We start from the raw sequence: 22,520 nt of genomic DNA, 5'->3' as shown, positions 1-22,520 counted from the left end.
ATTCAATTGTCATAAAATGTTATTCCTAATATATATGTGTTTTTTAATAATGTTGCATGCGCATAACGAATTATTGATTTGACTACGCACTTAACAAACCCAGTAACAATATATTCTTCTGAAATTGTTGCTTTACAGTTACCCCTGACGAAGGGCTCGTAATGAGCCCGAAATGCATTGGGTTTTTCAAAATAAAGAAATGCTGCTTTGAACACTTGTTTGGTTTGGGATCGTATTTCCGAAAAGGTCCGGATGGACATACGAAAATATGAGAAGTTTTCCTAAAACATAGTATGGCACAACGTGGAGGAGAAGAACTGGCTAAAGTTTGATAAAAATTTGGATTTAAATTGGATTAATTTGAACAATGGCAAAATGGAGAAAACATGACTGGATCTGGTATCCATATAACGCAGTGCGTCTGGGTGTGGAGAGTCGATGAGGCTCTCCCCATATGTTTGTATTTACTAGGTGCATTCAGGGCATAGCACAGCTCATTCAGCACGCGACAAGTTAAGTTTGTGAAATACCGATTGAGAAAAAACATTGAAAAACATGGAGTGCATACCACCTTATTCATTTCATCATTTAAAGATAGCTGCCTACCGATATTTAATTTACCAATGTAATTATACAGGCATTTCAAAGCCAGTGTTAAAGGTGCGGAGAGCGCAAGGAGGGGTTCACAGATAGCAAGAAAGTGGGGAGAGAGCAAAACGAGAGAGGGGGTGAGGGAGAGAACACTGGACATAAGGGATATGTGAAGTGGGATATAAAAACGTGGTGGTGGTAAATAAAGAGAGAGGGAGTGAAGAAAGGAATGGGAGCCTGGGGGCAACAGAGAGAGAAGTGCTGAGTAGCGAGAGAGAGAGGGAGAGAGAGAGATAAGGAAAACATTTGTCACTCATACCCTAGAATGCAAAAAGTGTTTAGGAGGTGAGAGGACAAATAAATGGTTGATAGAATGAGATGAGAGCTCTTTGCCTGCAGCCTGACCTACGAAGTAATCCTCAATGTCCCAAACTAATGGCTGTAAGAGGAAGAACATAAAAAAGCCAATGGTCCATAGTGGGTTGACTCAAAGGGCACTTTAATTTTACGTTAAAGTATTCGATACCATAGGTTCGTCAAAATCAAGTTTTGGTAGGTGAGACGTAAAAATCACATCATATAGCACTAAGCAGAAACCTTAGCTCAACTTGACTGATTAGGCGATATGTCGGATCCTGTGTACTGTTTGTGATTACTAAAGGTGCATTAAAGTTGTATGTAACTCTATCTCGTTGTCTTGGGAATTATTTAAAAAAACAAAATCGTACATGATGTGTCAGGTAATACTTTAGAGCCATGGAGCAAGCAGGGGCTCCTGTGTCACAATTGTGGGATTTGAGGTAATTTGTCTTGCATATCCCAGTGTATGTCCTATTATGGATCTGCAAACTGGGTTAAGCACAACCTCTAACCCACATGACTCTCAATGAGAGCACTGAAAGTAAAAATATGTTTCTTAGGGAGGTAATGTTGGGGTGCTGGAGCCAAGCACTCAATACACACGCATCAGTATAATAAAAGTACTTTACTATTTTAATGCACAGTAGTACTGAATACTACACACTGGGAAATGTACATGATGCATTTTAGTGTCCTGGTACTTAAGAAGGCCATCACTTCTTATAACATTACATGTGTATTTGAAAGTACATGTTCACCCAAGTGCATCTTGGTATTGAATAACAGATGTTTATTGTTACCCACCTCAATGGTACACATTTTGTCAACCTCAGAAGAATGAAAGGCTGAATGGACCTGCCAGGATTTGAATCTGTCACCCTGAGGTCGAACACAGGCCCCTACAGTGGATGCATTAGTTCAACATGCCAGCAGAACCGGCCTGTCCTCACTAATACTGCAGTTCCCTTATGGTCCAAGCAGCTGACTCCGAAGTCTGGTTTCATAATGATCAGGTTCAGGTACTACTGTACTATTATGTTAGCAGACATTCTTTTTAACTTAGTTCATTGATTCTCACCAAAGAAGTGTTTTTCAGCCCTTGGATGGGCTGGCCTTTTGCAAGGTGCTGCCAGACTGCTCAAGTGCTCATTAACTCAGCCTCTTCTGGACTAAGTGTGAGCCTGCAGTTCCTCTTGGCCTCTGTAGCCATCATTTCCAGGTGATATGACTGCGGTCGGGAACAGCTGATCAGGAGTTCAAAGGAACTTCTCATGGCTGGTCCAGCAGGTGCTTGGTGCAGGCCCTCTCGAGCTGTTTGGATCTGTATGTGGCCATGCCCAGCAAGGCTCAAGCAGATGGTAAGGCCCCACACATGCTTTGCTGATTGGATGGTGGACCATGGCTTAAGACGTACCGTAGTCTCAGGAGATCAAACCGCTGTTTTGGGTCACACTGTAACTAGGTGCAGGCGCAGCTGCTTCGACCCCACAGTCTCAATTCCGGCTCAGTGGGCTAGGTCATGGTGCAACTTCACAGACCCAGGTGTCTTCACATCTCCACAATTCCAGCACAGCTGCTGTGGTCACACCGCAGCTTCACGATTTCACCAGAAGCACATTGGAGAGCCTGGGACACACCAACACCAGCCTGACTGCATCTGGATCAGACTGTACTTCGCTCCTCCTGCACAGTCACTCCTCATGCAGTGTTTGTGGATACTACCTTCCCTTAGCAGGTAGGTAGGCTTCTAGGCGCTTCAGGACTGGTGATAAGCTCTTGCAGCAAGGGGTGGACTAAGGTGAATCTGGCAGTCAGGCAGACACCAGGGGCCAGATTTATGAAGTTTTTGCATTGCCATTGCATCACTCAAGGGGATGCAAGAGCAACACAAAACCCCAGAGAGATTTATCAAGCCAATCATGGCCACGTGCAGGTCTTCATGGCTTGATAAATCCAGAGTAACTCACAGACGTGCAAATCGCTGCCTTGCATTACTTTGTGGCAGGGAGACGTTCCATGGTTGGAGCATGGGTGTTCTAACACACACCCCCAATGGATTTTGGCGCATTCCCAGATGTACATTAGTGCTAGACCTGGGAATGTGTCAAAATGCTAAGCCACCCCAGGTGAAGTGTAACAAGGAGAAATATCTTTATTTCTCCTAGTTTGTTTCATCTTTTTACGTGTGCTGCATTGTGTAGCACACATAGAAAGAGGAAAATGCCTCTCAGGATTGTTTTTGTGCAGGAAGGTGTCACTGTCTGCACCAAAAAATCCTACCTACAATGCAGGCAGCCAAGCAAAATGATGCAAGGGTGTCTGCATTTGCTCTAGGCAGCCAAAGTGTGACAGTGCTAGGAAAGGACCAAAATATGCCATATAATGGTAAATTTGGCACATTCCTGCCCTTTCACGCAGTGCAGCAAGGTGTTTTGCTGCACTGCGCTATGTAAAATATTGATAAATATTCCCCCAGTTGCACAGCAGTCCTATGAGAACTCAGTCGAGCACTCCCTTAATTGGTCATTGAGAATGTATAACTGAACCAACAAGTCTGTCAGTGAGTCCCTCTTTTAAACAGTCATAGCAAACAGACAATGAAGATTCACTGTCTGCACTTTCAGAACTAGTTTTGGATGGTTCTCCTATCACATGGCCTCTCCAGACATATCCCTTATGTAGAGCAATGCTCTTCACAACAAGGTAGTTTCCAGCCTAGACCACCCATAACAGAGGCACACAAAGGTGTGAGCTTTTAAATGGCTATCACCAGCCACTCTGATCAATGACCAGAAACTATGCAAACGGTTGGCCTCTACTAATGGCTTCTTTACTCTCAAAATCAACCCTCACCATCTATCATATCAAATGCTTAGGGAAAATAATCAGCAGGTCCATACTGCAAAATTACCTAATCAGCTTTCTAAAAGTGCCCCAGTCTCCTCTACACCTGTGCTCACTGTGTCACTGGAACCAAGCTTCACCGACTAAATTAGCAAAACTAGGCCAAAACAAGTCTTGCATTGCTTGTCTTTTGGTTCAGAGAGGACATGGCTTGGCAGTTCGGGCTGGACTGTTCTGATTAAAGTAGGACATAGGCTGATTTCCTTATTGGTGGGTCAAATCTGATGTGGCATAATGGGCAAAAAAATTGATTGGAATGCTTCCCATGTGATTGCCAGCAGTTAGGCTATTTGCAAGCATTCTTCCCCTCACCTTTTGTGTGTTTGATGTAATGCCCTAAGTGACCAAGTTATGCCCTGACGTTGGCCCTTTTCTCACTGTAACACTGGAAACAAACTGTGCGAGACTGAAGAGGCCAACTAGGTCGAAACCAGGGTAGCATTGCTTGTGTTCCAGTTCAGAGAGGACCTGGTTCGGCAGTTTGGGCTTCGCTGTTTTGATTGGAGCAGGACTAATGTTTATTTGCATATGGCTGGGTCTAATCTGAGGGACATAATGGGAAAAATGATGGGTTTGAATGCTACCCCAAGCAATTACAAGTGATTACACTATTTGCAACCATTCCTCCCATCACCTTTTAAGTGTGTGCAGATCTTTACAAACTTCTCTATCTAAGTCCCCAACCTACATCTTCAGAAATGTCAGCAATGCACTTCCATTGCCTGGGAAAATCACCTCACCTTCATCTGTGCACAAGTCCACACTTGCGGTATTCAGTATTGATCCCAAATCTTCAATTACTCTGGGTCACTCATTCTTATCATGCATGTATTAAATGAAACACAAACATGCACACAATACACTTGGGATGTTCGTGCTAGGATCTCAGTTACAACATAGAAGTGAACATTTACACAGGTTTGCCAGTAGGACTAACTGTCAGTGACACAGATAAAAAAAGGTCTGGTCACCACTGCTGAGTAACAAAATATAGTGCACTGCCACACCACTCGACATGCTAAATCCATGATGGAGATGGTTGTCCTCTGTCCAACAAATGATGACATGCTTGGTGCAACCCCACTGGCAGGTCCAATGTCTCATTTATGTCAAGGGACAGACCTAGGCCTATGCACACACTATATTAGTTTGAAACAAGATCCAATGCTGCCTTGTAAATAAGGCCCACTTTCAAGCTATGCTTAGCGTGAAAGGGGTGGGCAGTGGTGTTGCAGCTGGCGTGATTTTGACACTGCCTCCTATTTACAAGGGCAGAGTAAATAGGAGGTTGCGTTAAAATTAAGACCAGGAAAAACCCGGTCTTAGCTTGGCGAAACTAGGAGAAATGCTTTATTTCTCCTTGTTTTTGCGTTTTACATGTGTGCTGCCTTGTGCCGCACACATGGAAAAAGCTAAATGCCTTGGATTGTTTATGAGTAGGAAGGTCACGCTTCCTGCACGTAAACAATCTTTGAAAAAAATGACATTTTGATATTTCCATGTGTGCTTTATTAAGTAGCACACATAGAAGTGACAAAACGACATTTAAAGATTGGCCATGGTCAGGAAGGGAACACTTCCTACACATAAACAGTCTTCCCCTGCACACAGACACCCTTGTCCTGTGGTGCAAGGATGCATGCATTGGCTCTACACTGCTAAATATTGCGCTAGTGCAGGAGGAAACGCAAGGCTGCACCATATCTTTGTAAATATGGTGCTGCCTTGCATTTCTAAAGTGACGGAGTGAGGCGTTAAGCCATGACGGGTAACGCCTCACTCCACCAATTCTTTGGAAATATTCCCCCTAATCTCTATAAAATGTTAACTTTAATTTCTCAAAAACAAATGAACAGATTTAGACCAAATCAATCTTTCTCCCACATTTTGTGTAATTCTGTTCAGCCATCTGGCTGTAGCACTGTTCAAAAAACCCTAATAAAAATTGCATGGGGAAATTGTGTTTTGGCCCCCCCTCTTTTCTTGACTCCAGTTTGATGGATCACCCTTGTGGAGATTTGCGAAATGGAGCCACAAATATTAGTGAGCAAAAAATCAATTTTCTCTGGTATGGTAACTAGGTCCAAACTAAAACTACACAATGGCGACCTCAATACATACAAAATAATATATATATATCTTTTCAAAATGCCAATCCAAAACAAGCTCAGATGCCACATGGTCTGAATTTCATTTATTTTACTGTGCAAAGCCACCACAATGCGTTTCGGCTGTTACAACAGCCTTGATCACATAGCTAGCAGCACTTTGGGGGTACTATTTACACGCTTATGATTCTCATACTTCACAACAAAGAATTACTACAAATCATCAAACCTTCTTTTTGTGAATAAAGTGCACGTGAATCTAATCACAATGTAAAGAATAGTTGTGTTAATCATTTTATACATGCCACAATTCTACAGTATGGTTTCAAGATTAGTCAGTCGTGTTAGACATAAACAAAATACTTGCTTCATACTGAGTTGCTACTATTAAAAAATCATTGCTGAGTTTATTCATGTCATAATTGTGTTCAATTGTATTTCAATGTTTTGATCAGCACAACCCACATTTGATTCAGAAAAAGTATTGTATTCATGTGTTAAACATTTACTTTTCAGCACTAAATTTTCACACTGAATTTACAATATCTGAGCTGCTGGAATTGTGCCCAAATGGGCAAATTAGGATTATAGCAGAAGTACATGTCCATATGTCCTATGTATCTCAAGCATTCAGTCACATCTTTTTCTGAGTGCCTATATGCTAAACAAAACAAAACAGCTGCTCAGAATTCAAATTAAACCTAATGGTAAACTAGGGCACCTTTTAAATTAAGCATACATGATTTTAAATAGGCCTATTAGCATACCACTTATTCCAACATAAGAAGACTAAACAAAACTGTTTTACATATCATTGGGTGGATATGCACGCTACAATCCTCATATCTCATCAGCTCTATTGACTGTTGGGAGGGAAAATAGCCTAGAGATGTATATACAGCTCCTATTCAGTGTTTGGAGCAACCGGTGTCTTAGTATTTAAATCTAGAATGTAGGAGGATTCTAATCATCTTAATTTCTTTTCCCTATTGCCCCTCGCAATGCTCAACAATATTGAATCAATCACAAAATAGTTCAACTATTGATCATTACTGGTATGTACTTTTTAGAAATGCTTGGCAACAGGGTAACTCTGATCTTAGTTCTTGATAGTCCTTTCATGCTGTAAAATCCTATAGCGCTCCTGTAAAATGGTATTGCCCACATACATTTTAGGGCATGAACACTCTAAGGTGTGCACCACATAGTCACTTTTACAGTGGCATGTTCCATGGATCTTGAATGGGGTGTGTTTGAGAGATGATATCACCTCAGACCTATTGTCACCATAGTTACACGCCTTATATTTGTGACATCTGTGTAACCTCCATTACTGACTAACCAGTTGTTTGACATTTTTGTTTGAGGGCTGCCACTCACAAGTTCACGCCTCATGGCCTTAGCTCTTCTAATGGTCATTTGTGATTTATTGAACATAGTATGATCAATATATGGACGATGTTGTGTACAATAAACATGATCATTCTGGTTTCATGGCCTTATCCCTTGTGTTGGGCTTTTGTTGAAAATAACAGGCCCTCTTGTGGTTTACCATTAGCCTGAACCCTAGCAACTTGGATAATCGCTTGCTTATAGCCCCTCGAGATGAAACGTTTAGTCAGTTTATTTTGTGCATGGTGCTTTTCCTCTTTATTATTACAAAACCACCGAAATGCACCAGTTATAATCAAAAACACACCATATTCCTCGCTGTAAGAAGCTAACTGTGATTTTACCCAGCTCTCCAGGTTATTCTCAAAATAACTAGAGTCTCCTTTTTTAAGAGCAGAGTAACTAATTATGATTTACAAAAAGCAGGTACCACACATAATAGTTAATAAATGAGAGAAAAAGGAGGCTAGCTCTTTAAAATGATAACATGACATGGGTCGAGAGGACAGCCTGACTTGCTTTTGGAAATTTTAGATATTACTTCCTCCTCTGAGATAAGTCTAAAATCTGACCAACAATTAAAATGATTAGCAACTTGATCAAATCTCTCTTCAGATTCCAATGTCAGGGTGACTGATGATAAAATAATAGAAATTGTATTCTGAAAGAAATCGGCCAGTTCTGAGCAAAGCATCTGTGTTGGAGGAGCCTTGGGTAAATGCTACATACTTTTTACCAGAGAGTTGTATACCACAAAATGTTCTCTAGTAAAATCGTTTGCAGAGTTGCGTTTTTTTTATATTAAAAAAATACACCTAGACCCTTTCAAAGCCTATTATATATTATATGTTCTATTTTTAAAGCATCTTGCCCTGCCACACAATGATCTTGTCTCCAAATCCTCTTTAGCCTTTTACATTTCCTTTTTGCTTGAGTCAATTATTGAGAATACCAGGGAGCGGCTGGCAATTTTCAATATGCGATTCTTGTTTTAAGAGACAGCACCTCATTTAGTACTCCAACAATCCGGTATTTAACTGACTAGCTTTGTCAACAATAGTAAGGTATGGTCAACAATGGTATTTGACTGAATATCCATTTTTAAGCAATCCCTTAATCTTGTGTTGTCGAATTTCGCCTAGGCACGATAGAGAGTTTTTGTGGGTGGTTGCGAGGCAGGTGTGCTTCTGGCCATATGCACTTAAGATCAATGGGGTCATCCTGTCTCCCTTGGGAACCTGGCTGTATAGTTACAAAGCTACAAGTGGTTATTTTGGGTAAGCACCACGAGGTGCTAGTTTAAGAAACAAAACATTACTTCAGAATCCCTATGGGATTATACTAACCATTAATGAATGTGCCACACTTCCAACAATTTAGCAAAAATATATAAATGTATTACTTATTTTGTTTGGATTTTTCTGTTTTTCAGGCAAACTTTATAAACATTTTACACAGAAAGCTAATACGGGCTGTCTAACAAAAACACAATGACAAATAAGCAGACAATTCAATGGGTGACTGTGGTGACAAAAAGTGAAATGAGTGACCTTTCAAATTCCAAAAACAAACAAAACAAAACATAAATTATCTGTCCTTTTCTGGTCTTTCACTCTAGCTTGCACTATTTCCTAAATTAGTAGCTAAAGTGAGCCTATTTAAAAAGGAAATGAGATTCCCATTAGTGCGGTGTGGGATAAAGTAATTAGAAGAGTGTGAGGCGCCATGCTCTAGGAGTACTCACCCTTCTTAGCTGGATTTTCAAAAAGAAATGAATCCACTCCTCCGAGCCCGGATGGAGCTTGTCAACCAGCACCTGTTTTACAGATGAGGATCATCTGAAAAATGGTGGAATGGCTCATTAAAATCACCATACCCAATATGAATACGCAATCTATGGTCAGAGCGGTAAATGCGTCTGTGAGTAATCTCAATGGCACTTACCAATGTGCCTCCATTCATAAATCTATAAATTTGAACAGCTTCATTCCAACTTCCAGCTGTATACCTGTTGGGAAAGTAAAAATCTAAGTGTACTGCTCCCCATAAATCTTATAAAAATAAATCATTATACCGCATTTGCAGTATTACAGCTAATGCACTCACCCCACTGGTTGTGCGTTTCGGCCTCCAGGGGGTTTGGAGAAAAATCAGTTTGTGATTGTTGCTTTTAAAACCTGGCTACCCTAGGGAAATTTGGCAGCCTGCTGGGTTCTGGAGGGAGTGAGAACGGGCGTAGATTGACTTGCCTTCGGCGTGTAAGCGGTGCACCCACTGAACCCCCATCCGTTATGTGGAAGCAAATGGGTCATCCTAATGGAGAAAAGCAAAACACTAAAAAGTGAAGAACCAAAAGGACTGTTCCAAAGTCGGATGCAGTGGTGGCTGCACCGAGGGTCTTGGGGTGGGGGACACTATACAAAAACTAAAGTAATAAAACACTCTTACCGTAAGATGCGATGTCTCTCTTCTATAAGACCTAGCCATCTACCCTAACAAATCCTGGTGCTGATCTCAGCACCATGATTGGTTGGAACAGCCTCACTCAGCGCTCTCAAGAGCTCTGAAGCCCTGCACTTTCTGTAAGAAAAGTTAAAAGGCATGACTGGCTAGCTATCGCAAGACTGCCGACCAAAGAGACATGCACATTTTAAAGTGCACAGCTCCCTGCTGCCACTCGGAAGCAGTGGCCACTCCCCGTCCTTTCACTCAGTTTGGGAAGGGTCAATTGCGGAAAAATAAAATGGTAATAAATAAACTTTATTCCCATTTTATTTTTCAGCTCTGACCTGGGACTATTCCAATCAAACGGAGGAGCCGGCTGGTGGGACGCCAACAGGGGAACAGAACCAAAAAAAAAACAATACTCCCACACAGAGTTACATCTAAACACTAACCCCTACCTTCAACAGGCTAATCTAAAAGGCCACGTAAAACAGATAGGCGAGCTACAAGCCCAGAATGTGCAAAGACACGAATAAGCAAAAATGCTACTATAACCAGACAGATACAAATCCATACAGTTAAAACAATATAGATCAAAAATCTAAAGGGTTTAAAAGCTCTTTAAAATATATAGCAGTTAATTCATACGAATGACTGAGAAAGCAGAGAGTGCTTAGCTGCACAAATGCGAGTCAGACATCCAGAAGTAGCCTGGCCTGCACATGGTGTCAGGAGAAAAGAGAAACACTGGAGCTAGCAGAACTAAAATGGCCAATCTAGTGTGTGCTTCTAACAAGGGAAAAAACTGGCAGTCTCATGATAGTTGAGCACCAGCCAAAAAAGCTATATATTAGTATGGTAACTTATATAATAAACTTTTTTTTACTAAATAAGTGCAACTTTAATTTTAAAAATAATTACACTTTTAAAATTAATTCTATACATAACTTTTGTAATATTAATGCATAATAAATGCATATACATATTTTAATTTAGGTGATATTTTTTTTAATAAATCTTTAACAAACAGGACCTGATTCAAAAAGGTAAACTTACACCTAGTGTAAGTTTGCACTTGTTGTAGTAACTTTACTACTTTTTGTTTTCTCACAAAGTACGAGTGTAATTTTACACTTATAAAATTACTAGTAGTAAACTTGTTTTTGTAGTTTGTGAGTACCAAAATAGTAGTAAAGTTACTACAGCAAGTGTAAACTTATCCCCTTGCGTGCTTCTGTCGGCCGTTGGCCGACGGGAGCACTACCTCGCTAGTGCTGCCGTTGGCCAACGGCCGACGCGGCCCCGCCCATTTTGCGGAAGTGCCGCACTGCCGCAAAATCGCGGCCGCAGGAAAGGGGCTAATCAAAAGTGTAATTTTACCTTTGCGAATTAGGCCCCATGAATTAATTTAATTTGATATATTTGAATTAGTTACATATTTTTTTTAATTATTTAGTTCTATAGTTAAACTAGATATATAACATTAATTTACAATATAATTTCAAATAAAAATATTTGTACTAGTTTTTTCCAAGTTTGAATAACTTATTTACTTTTCCCTATTCTTTACCATAGGGAGATCTGACACTGTGAAAAAATCATGCCTCACTTTGTACAAGGCGAATAGAGAAGTACTACTTTCTATGAATATACAAAAAAATTAGTTAAAATTCCATGGCAAATCGGTTAACTACAATGAAGAATAATTACATTTGGATGTAAAAAATGAACTAGATAATTCAAGGATGTTGAGAAAAAAAATATTCCGCTGTAACGGTAATGCTGAGTAATTGTACAATATGGCAATAAAGGCCTCAGTTGTCTTTTCAACAATATTGTTTGCGCTTTGAACATTGCTTGAAAGAACCAAAATCTGGTCATTTGTCAGGTAGATCAACAAATGCAAGAAACAAGTTAAACCCAAGCCCACGCATGATCAAAATCCCTCAAAAACATCTTGCATTCACCCTTAGAAAATGTGCCCTCTTAAATCATTGTGGTGCCCATCGCAAGATCATCGCATTACTGATACCTAATTTGTTTTTTGTTTCTATTTTCTGAGATTGTATTGTAGAATAGTATTATAATGTGACCAAAACACATACTAGATTGTGAGTGATAACTGTGTAATCATATTTTTATATCCAAGAGATTGATTTAATTCGAATCATTCAAGTGTTGTTTCACCTTATATGTGTAAGTGCACTCTGCCAAAGGCCCTGCTTCATATTCCTCTTCCTCACAGCATGATATTGTATTGTGGCCTTAACAATGTTTCTTGGCTGAATTAGCAGTAAAATCTGAAATCACCTTATATGAAGTTATGTCTTGCAGGATTGATCAACTGTTCACTGTCTCTAGACCAGTTTTAGGCACACTTCTGAATCAATATTTTATTCAGTTTCATGGAGCCCTTTGGGGTGATCATCTAGAGGGTTTCATCTTGCTAGGTCATCATTCTGCCAACTTTTCTCTTGTCAGTCTGCCTCAATTGTTCTTTTTGTATTTCTGAAACTGGCTGATACCTCATTTCATAGATCACAACCTCTCCTGCTTTAAAACCTTATCCCTGTAATGTAGCATTAACTAATCTCAGTCAGCCTATCTATCCCACCAACCATATACCTGAAACAACATTGCCCCCACTAATGATTTTGTCATACTAACTCGTACTAATACATCACAAAGTAACTGGAGTAAATGGATGCACATTTTCTTGAGAGCAGATAACTAATCACAGTAACCAACAATAACCACTGGACTAACCACTAACCTTGGGTTCCAGAGTAGCATGTGTAAAGTGCATCAATGACCCATCAAGGGTAGTTGGCGCGACATAAATCCAATTACAATTACATTGGGATGATGAATCTGGTGCTAGACATGAATGACTTTATGAGTTGGTATTTTTGAAAGGCTGAGCATTGCAACACTGGACTAGGCTTTCTCGTCTAGAGACTGTGGTCAAAGTGCACGACCGTGGTGGCAAGGATGGAACTACGTGGGGCATAGCACTTCTGCCAAAACAAAAGGGCGGACAAAGCCAACCCCCTCCAATTTACAGGAAGCCATTATTCGATCTGTTACACGGCAACACATCTGGCTCAGCATATTAGAGTATGGCAAATCCTAAACTATAGATTTTTTTTAGAGTATGGACATGTAGGCGTGGTAGGCTTTTTAAAGTTAGTGTTCTTTATTTTTTGCGATAGCGCTGTTATGGTATGCTATTCTGCAAGTGAGTTATTTGCGCTTAGGCGCTCTGCTCCCTCTTGCCACCATGTTTTTCCGGGCGGTCGTCTGCTCAGGAAGGGCTGCTCGGGCTGTGGATGGAAGTTGTTTCCCAAGGAAGAGTGTGCTCCTGGGCATAACTCCCTCCAGTATCCCTGCTGTCTGCTTAACACCAGATCGCTCAGCAAGCATTCCATAGACATCTGGAATCTGCTTACAGACTCTAAAATCTCGTGTCTGTTTCTCACTGAGACTTTGGTTGAGCGAAAGCTCCGCCCCCGATGTTGCCGCTGCTATCCCCCTAATTATACCATCTTTAGGAGGGATAGAGATAACGGCAGAGGTGGTGGAGTGGCAATAATAGTGGACAACAGTATCCCCTGCTCGACTTTTGCGGTAGAAAACATTGCTGGCAGTGAGGCCCTGGGGTTCATTCTTAAACTGTCCCCCCGCCAAACCTGCTCAGGGATTATCATCTATAGGGCTCCCGGCCCGCTGGGCACCTTTTTCGATGATCTACAGGCTGCTCTCTCAGTGCCGTGTCTTAGATCGGAGCACTGCATCCTTCTGGGTGATTTCAATCTACACATGGATAAGCCTTTAGACCCCGACACCATCAAACTGTCTGACATCGTGTGTCCACTTGGGACGACTCCCTATGTTGTCAGTGCTACTCATGACAAAGGCCATGTGTTGGATCAGATTTTTTCCCCTAGGATCATAGAGGCATCTCCTCCTATGCCAGTCTTATGGACCGACCACTATTTGATCAAATTTTGCTTCTTAGCTGCAGTCACGTCCGGCCCGAGAGGAGTGAGAGACGCAACAAGAGTGTCTCGACCTTTCTATTGAGTCACTGCGGACATGCTAGCAGATGCTTTGGGTCGGTTCCCCTGTCAGCTCACAGGTCATCTGGAACAGGATCTGGAACTGTTTCAGAAATGGCTTTCTATCAGACTGGAGGAGTTAGCCCCTGGGAAGCCTAGTAAGGATGCGGGGAGACAGGTATCGGCCCCCTGGTTTACTCCACTCTTGGCCAGGATGCGCCAAGACTGCAAGAGGGCAGAAAGGGACTGGAGACGGAGATACGACCTAGAAGACAAGAGCAAATACAAGGAGCTCATTTGTCTCTATCATTAGCACATCTTCGAGGCAAAAAAGGTGTATTTAGAGCGCAGAATTGATGCTGCTGAATGCGTGAGCAAGGAAATCTTTAAAGTTGTCCGGGAATTTGTATCACCTGTATCCTGCACACTTAATCATGCTCACACCGCAGCCTGGATCAGGCAACTTGGTGAATTCTTCACCAATAAAATCAAACTCATCCAAGGCTCTTTTCCGGCATCGGGGCTTTCCCCTGCGGTCGACCTTCCCGCATCTATGTTTTCACCCGGCAAGGATGCTGGCCCTTTGCTTTGGGACTTCCCCTCTATCTCTCATGCTTCCTCTTTAAATCTGCTCTCGCGGCTTAAATCGGGCTCGCCGCTGGACCCCTGCCCTGCCAAGTGTTTGGGGAAAATAACACCGGCAGTTAATACTCTGCTTAATCCCTTGCTTAATGCCTCCCTGACTTCTGGAGAGGTACCTAATGCATGGAAGCACGCCCTTATCCTCCCGCTGTTGAAGAAACCATCTTTAGACCCCCTTGCACATGTGAATTACAGACAAATCTCCCTCCTCCCCTCATTGGCTAAAGTGATTGAGAAGCACGTGCACCTCTCTATTTCCACCTTCATAGAGAGTAATAACATTCTGCACGACTCTCAGTCGGGCTTCCGTGCTAATTATAGCACGGAGACGGCTCTCCTTGAAATCACTGATGCCATTCGAGAGATACTGGATGGAGGGGGAAAAGCCATCTTGGTCTTGCTGGACTTGTCGGCGGCGTTCAACACCGTGCCCCATGCCGGTCTCCGGTGTTGAATTGGTTTAAGTCCTTTCTGACCAACCGCCGGCAAGTGGTCTGGGCACCTCCGTTCTCCGCCGAAATGCCGCCGCTTGACGTGGGGGTTCCTCAGGGTTCTATCCTGAGCCCCACCCTGTTTAATATCTATATGGCCCCTCTTGCGGCAGTGGCGGAGTCTTTTGGTGCCCAGATCTTATCCTACGCGGATGACACCCAGCTTCTTTTTTCATGTGGCAAGGGGGAAAATTTCGACAGCGGGCGGATTCAGGAATGCCTCGAAGCCGTTTTTAAGTGGTTTCAGGGACACAGTTTGAAGTGCAACTCGGACAAGTCCGAGCTGCTTTTCTTTGGCTGTCCGCCCGATCCGGGCTGGAAGTCATGGTGGCCTGGTGACATGTCTCCACCCAACACTGCATCAGTAAAGGCGAAAAATCTGGGCTTCCTGTGTGATGTCGACCTTTCCCTTAGACCCCAGGTCATCGGGCTGACAGGGAAATGTTTCGGCATCCTTAAAATGCTAAGGAAGTTCCTCCCTTTACTATCCCTCCAGCACAAAAAAATCACTGTGCAGGCCCTGATAGGGTCACGTCTTGACTACGTGAACGCTCTTTATCTGGGCCTCCCTAAATATCTGATGGCCCGTTTGCAGGTGGTGCAAAATGCAGCGGCCAGAGCCATTTTTGGACTCCCGCGAAGGGCGCGGGCTTCGGAGCTTCTAGAGCAACTTCATTGGCTTCCGATCGCCAAGAGAGTCACTTTCAAGATTCTGACTCTGGCTTTCAAGGCACTTCATCGTATTGGCCCAAACTATCTTTGTAAACGGATCGCCTTCTATGTCCCTAGAAGAACTCTCAGGTCTGCCTATGAGGCCAAAGCCATGGTTCCTTCCATCAGGCGCACTCGAATCGGATGTCGCTCCTTTCGTTACCTTGCACCGCGCTGCTGGAACGATCTCCCTCGATCTTTAAGATTGGCTACCAACTTGCTAGCCTTCAGAAAGGAGCTAAAGACCTGGCTTTTCACCCGGTAAATCCCGTCCCTTCGTGGAGCACTGTTATGCTGTAAACTTTTCCTTGTTTCTCTCTTCGCCAAAGCACCGGGACACTCCGTGGAGTAGCCGCGCGCTATAGAAGAGCCAATTTAACATAACATAACATAACATAGGCTGCAATACATTTCATAGAACTGGTTAAATAACTACTAAGACCCACATGCATTTGAAGTAAGCAATTGCATCATCGCGGTATCCAATTCATAATAATCTCTTCATGTTTCTTTAGCAGCGGCAGTGAAATGCACCATGAGCAGCAGTACACAGCGGCACCTCTCGCACTAACAATAAAACCTACACTTTAGGCAATAGTTCGAAATGTTTTAATGCCTAATGGATTATAATGCATCTATTTGTTGTTTCGGAGGTGTTTGCATCCAGCCTTCTTCAATGCTTTTCTCGACAGTTAAAAGCCAGCCTCCTGCGAGGCAGCGTCCCCTTCACAGGATCCCCGTGATCTGTCACATAATTTTAAAATAATTGGTAATGCAGGAAGGAGACACTTTTAAGAACAATGGCTCATGATATAATGCACGAGCACATGTTCAAAGCGCTAGACGATAACAAAGGCTCAGCAACTTTTTACCCACACAAGCAAAGTTTGAAAGGGAAAAACAAAAACAAAAAAACAATATAGTTAACAAAATTGAAAGTCATCTTTGAATAGTTGCGGCACTTCCACAGCGCAGCCAATATTTTTGCAGTTAAGGATATGCGACACGGATGTCAGTGATGTTGAAGAGGAAATTCAATGCAATTCATTTAACAAGGGATTAGCAAACAAGGTGGTGGTGATGTCCACAGATGTAAAGTGACCGTTTAGTCTTTGGAGAAATGTGGGACAGGCACCTGGCAGCAGCACTTACTTTGTAAACGAATAAGTGCCAGGACCAGGAAATTTCTCAGGAGGCCACTGTAGCTTGCACCACCTGCGGACCCTGCCAGAGCTGGATAACACCAATTCCAATGACCCCTAATTATCATTCAGTGCTTAATGTGTAAATGAATGAGTGCCAGGACCGGGAGATTTGCAGGAGGCCACTGTAGCTTGTACCATATGGTCCCTGCCAGAGCTGACACACACCAATTCCAATGGGGAAACATCCATTACCACACAGACATTGCATCGCTATGCCTTTACATCACGGGTATTACGCAAGTTGTTACAATGACTTGCGCTGGATGGTGCTATATCCTAAGGAATAGTGGGGCATATTATCAAGGGTGGCGATAGTGAATTTTTGCCGCTTTAGTGGCCGTTTTCGGCCGCTAAGCGGCGATACTTCTATCGCCCTATTAGCAAGCTGTCGCTAACAGCAGTTAACGACAGCTTTTGGGTGATAGCGAGCTGTTTGGGGCCCGCTTTTCATGTTAGCGATATTTATCGCTAATGACATGCAAAGTGGGTGTACCCAAACTGTTAGCGACTGAAAACAGTCGCTAACATCGCTATCGCCTATTAGCAAAGCAGGCGTAGCGATGGAAATATTTGCGCTAAGCGCGAATATCTCCAAATACTAACACCTGCCCAGACCAGTTCTTAGCCATGTTATCCAATGGGAGGTGGATAACATGGCTAAGAGCATTTCGTCGCTAATGCGTGAATATCGCTGTATTCTCATCGATATTCACGCATTTCGCCGTCATCGCCGTAAAATGTATCACTTTGGAGATAAACGTTGCTAATAGCACGTTATCTCAGCGATAAATTCCGGCGATGCTCAGCGATAAAAAAAACGTCGCTAAGCCTATTTAGCAATAAATATCGCTACTTGTTGGTAATATGCCCCAGTATGATTTACTATTCTAACACCTTCCCCACTGTACCTAGACTGGTGTTGGAATAGTAATTCACACTATTCCTAAGTCCAGCAACCTCCAAGTTGTAACGACTTGCATTGTAAAAACTGGGATGTATTATTCCGCGATCATTTTAATCGCGTTGTAACGTCACATATTCATTCCAATAACCCCTACTTACCATTCAGTGCTTAATGTTTAAAAGAATAAGTGCCAGGACCAGGAGATTTCAAGGAGGCCACTGTAGCTTAACCACCTACTGTCACCGCCAGAGCTGGCAAACACCAATTCCAATTACCCCTAGTTAGCATTCAGTGCTTAATGTGTGAAAGAATGAGTGCCGGTGCCCAAAGCTGTGCTCAGAAGCCTGTGACCAGCACTATCAAATGTCAGCGTGCTGAATACCAAGACTGCATAGACTTCCATCCACCTCAGGCCTTTTTAATCCAATACCAGACACTCCCTTCCTCTTTATTTCACTCTTGGCTTTCGCCTTCATTCTCCCTTGTAAAGGTTTTTCCGTCTCTCTCCCCTCCTACTCTCTCTTTCTCCTTTGCTTGGTTTTCACTTTCTTGCTCTCGAGAAATGCAGGTCCTTAAAAATAAGTGCTGGTCCGCAGAATTAAGTGCTCGTGGCCCCAACCGGCAACCACCGGCTCAGGTTAAGCACTCTTACCATTAGAGTTCAACACATGTGACGATTTGGATTATAGAAAGTGACCCAAAGCTGTAAGAATGGCATGAGGACACGCACTGGTATTAAAATATGTTTTTATCCTATATTGAATTTTTAAACACTTAGCTTTTTTTTTACATATACTGCCAGTTCCACCTTATATGCTAGTGTTATGAAATAAGTGCTGATGCCGAGCATCAGTAAACACAGCCACAAACCAAGCACTACTTTCCATGAATGGGAAACGTAATTTCTAGGTTTTTTGGGGGTTCTCCCTAGAAAATATTTGCAAATAGTGGACTTTAACCACATTTGTAACCACATTAGTTGAGTAACTATAGTCACACTTAGAAGAACATAAAAACGACGTTACTGGAGGCCTATTACAACAGCCTACACTTAGCTGAAGCAGTTTTAAAATGTGAATGCCAGTGATCCCAAGAGACCAGGTCAATGGTCCCTATAGTTATCCTTTGCAAGATACCTGTAGTAACATTTTCCAAATTTCAGGAGCAAGCTGTGTTCTCTTATTGATCGGCCTGTTAATTGAGATGATGCCAGTAATAGGGGTTCCTGTCCCTATGCGAATTACAGATTCAGCAGTAACAGAACTCTTTTGTTTCACTCATGGGATTATGGTCTTCAGCTACTCGATTTCCTGGTAGTTCTTAAATAATAATAAGGGGACCCTCAGGACCCGAATACCTCTAGCTCCCCTCTCCAATGCCTCAAGTTACCAATGCCTATGGTATCAGCTTCACCGGGAAAGGGTTTTGAGGCGAAATTACCTTGTACTTCTCCATCAAAACCACGGTGATGCCTTTCGTGCACAGCTGTAATATTCAGAAATATGCATACATTTTGTGAAGGCCATGTTAATTTGTAGGGGTGTGCAAAATATGAGTAATTTGCTTTAGTATAATTACATGAAATTGCGAGTAAATTAAGTGAAATCATATATTTTTAAGATAAATGCAAATCTGTCATTTAGCATAATATTGTAAGACACGAGGGTGCATAATGTGCTAAAAAGTGTGAAATACACAAGTGCCATGACCAACATACTCTTTATAATGTTTGCATGGTTCCTGTGCTTCCGTACTAAAATGTTGCCATGAAGTGTGGCGTAACTTCGCAATGCAGTATAATGAAGCCATTTTGGGAATTTCAAGTAATAAGCTTAAACACAATTGCAGAAATTATGCTCATTACGCCTGTGTAATTTAAATTTTGCCTGGGCCTACTAAATTGTCTTAGGGCTTGCTGTATCAAGCCTATTTTTGCAGCCTCAAAACCCCCTGTGAGTTGAAGGATCCCAGGCTTTGTGGCTGCAAAAAGACAAATTACAGTATTCCTAAGGTGCATTGCAAGTCGCACTTGCCAAATGCAATTTGTGACCTGCAACGCACTGCCCCCCCCCCGCCCCCTCCCCCAGTTGTGGTTTGCTATGTAATGTGCCAAGTACTATTGGGGTACAGTCAATTGATCAGAAACAGAGTCCTTGAATGGGATGTTATCATTTGCAAAGTGGAAGCTGGTCCCACCTTGTGAATACTGGCTATTGCAATGGAGAAGCAGACAGCTGCCCAAGGACCCACAGCATGCTCCCTCAGTGGCTCTCAAAGACTGCCTACATTTTTTTGTGCAGGCAGAAATTGTCCTTCCAAGAGGTCATTATTCACCACAGTCTACATAAAACAGACTCAGATATCGCTATATCTTAACCAATTGATGGGCCCTTGCACATTACTTCTACTCTGTGTTGCCAATTACTGGCAGTGTCAGGTGGTCCCTCACTGTGAACACAAGTGTTACTAATTGGATAGTTGTGTAGCTGATATTGCTGGTCTAAGTACTGATTTAGAGGAGTTGGTCTAACGGCTAAGGCGCTCGACCTCGGACCTGGGGATCTGGGTTCGAGCCTCGGTAACGACGCCAACAACCTCCTGTGATTCTGGGCAAATCACTTAATCTCCCCGTGCCTACAAAAATTAAAGCGTGTCCTCATGTAACGTAACTGGTGCTATGTAAAGCGCTCTGATACCTGATTCGGTTCGGGTCTAGTTCGCGCTATATAAAACTCTGCAAAAAAAATAAAAAAAGTGGACATTGGGAAAGCTTGAAATCAGTTCTCGCTCTTTTCCACCTCTTTGCTGTGACACCCAGAACAAGGAACACAATTACCCACAAGTCATTGCACGTTCATACCCTGCTAAGAAAATCAAACTAGTCTTTCATAACTTCGAGTTCACAGATTGGATTTAAAAAATGGTTTAACATATCTAGATCTCTATAAGAAACTGACATAATTTAAATGGGGGTTTTGATAAAGGTTTTTTTGATTAGTGCACGCTTTCCCTCAGCTGACTATGAAAGCGATAAATTAATGATTACCCTGCCACGATGTTTCCACACCTCTGTAAATAATTTTTTTGCAACTCATTCTAATAGGCCTTTCAAACATTGTGGCACATTTAACCTCCTGTGAACCTGTGAAAAATGATGGTTCTTTATATGTTAAGTGCTATTTACTGGTGCACCCTGGCACGTATATCTGTTAGCTCAGTAGACACATAATGCAAAACATTTTTAAGTTTGCTATCAAACTGTATCAGTCTTCTAATCATGTTTTTCTTCATCGGATTACCATACATTACAAAAAAATAATCAAAGCAATGTTGTCTACATCATCTTGTGTCTAACAGTATAAAATAAGTGCAGCATTTGATCGAGTTGCGGTCATCTCGGGCAATTAGCGAAGAAAATTCAAAATGAGCTAATTTTGATAGAATCACTGGTTTTGGGCCGTTGTCAACTTGTGGGCAGAACCTTTGGGGCGCTCAATGAACTAGACAATATAATTATGTCAAATGTTTGAAACCTATTTGTTGGAAACCACCGTTCCATCATACTCACCAGATAGCCTGATAGATCCTGGAATATGGATATTATTCAAGAACTTGCAAGTGGGTGACAGGTTTCCTATACGTCACTCACAGAGAAACTTACCAGTGGGGAAGGTGGTCTCACACGTTGTGTGGTCATACTAGGCAGGTAAAGACTTTGAACTGATGTGGGCTGGTGACAGGTGCTGCCTGGATGCAGTGCATGTGTCCAGCTTCAGGAAGAATTCATACCAAAATACGGGTTTAGGACTGTTGTCTTATGGACAATAGGTATGAGCTTCAAAAATTAAAGTGGTTTGTTTCAACTGTCTTCCAAATGCAGGTCATTTATTGGTGGGTGCTAGGCGTACCCTGTCCTGAATTGCTGGTTGCATCCTGCAGAAACGGAAGGTTGTCAGAGCTTCTGCGTATTTTGCCAACAGATGACATTGGCATTCAGACCATTGCACAGAGCAGCATGTCACATGCAATGCTGCCTCAAATCTGTGCTCCTCCTTTACCTGGCTGAGGTGGTGCGGGGTACCTGTCACATTTATGTTTTCAATGGCTTTAGAAGGCCATCGACACCGACCCGGATGAAAATATTGACTGACAATTGTCCTGCAGCCCCTGAGTGTGGTTCATAACAAGCATGTGCATCTTTTCCTTTGCTTTGTGATATCCGCAGGTTTGAGAAAAGACAACAGACCTCAAGGTAGCAGCAGTTCTAAAATGAACACCGGCCTCATGGTAGAGGCAGAAGTCTGGTGCTCATTTGACTTGAAACACTACTGTCATTACAATTCAGATTAACATTCTTTAAAGCACTTGAATGTTCAGCAGTTGAATGTGCAACTTTCACATGTCCCAGCTCTTCTTGCATTGGTCCCCGAATCGACACATTACTCTTATCTCATGAAGGACCATCTCGGATCCGATGCTGCCAACTCAAGCCATCTTGCAGAACATTCTGTTTTAGGGTGACTCAATCTCCAGGTGCAGATCCTGAGTAACAAATACATTTCAGGAGTCACTGACAATCAAGAATCCTTGTGCTTTTACCAATAGATACCTCACCCACCTGCTTGGAAGCACGTATATTAAACATACCTTCATTTGTGTTATCTTCACATCCAACACAAAGTCCACACCTTATTATTGGCAGGTCACCT

Source organism: Lissotriton helveticus, chromosome 2_2 (assembly GCF_964261635.1).
Source record: "Lissotriton helveticus chromosome 2_2, aLisHel1.1, whole genome shotgun sequence".
Lineage (NCBI taxonomy): Eukaryota > Metazoa > Chordata > Amphibia > Caudata > Salamandridae > Lissotriton > Lissotriton helveticus.
This window is presented reverse-complemented; position numbering follows the sequence as displayed.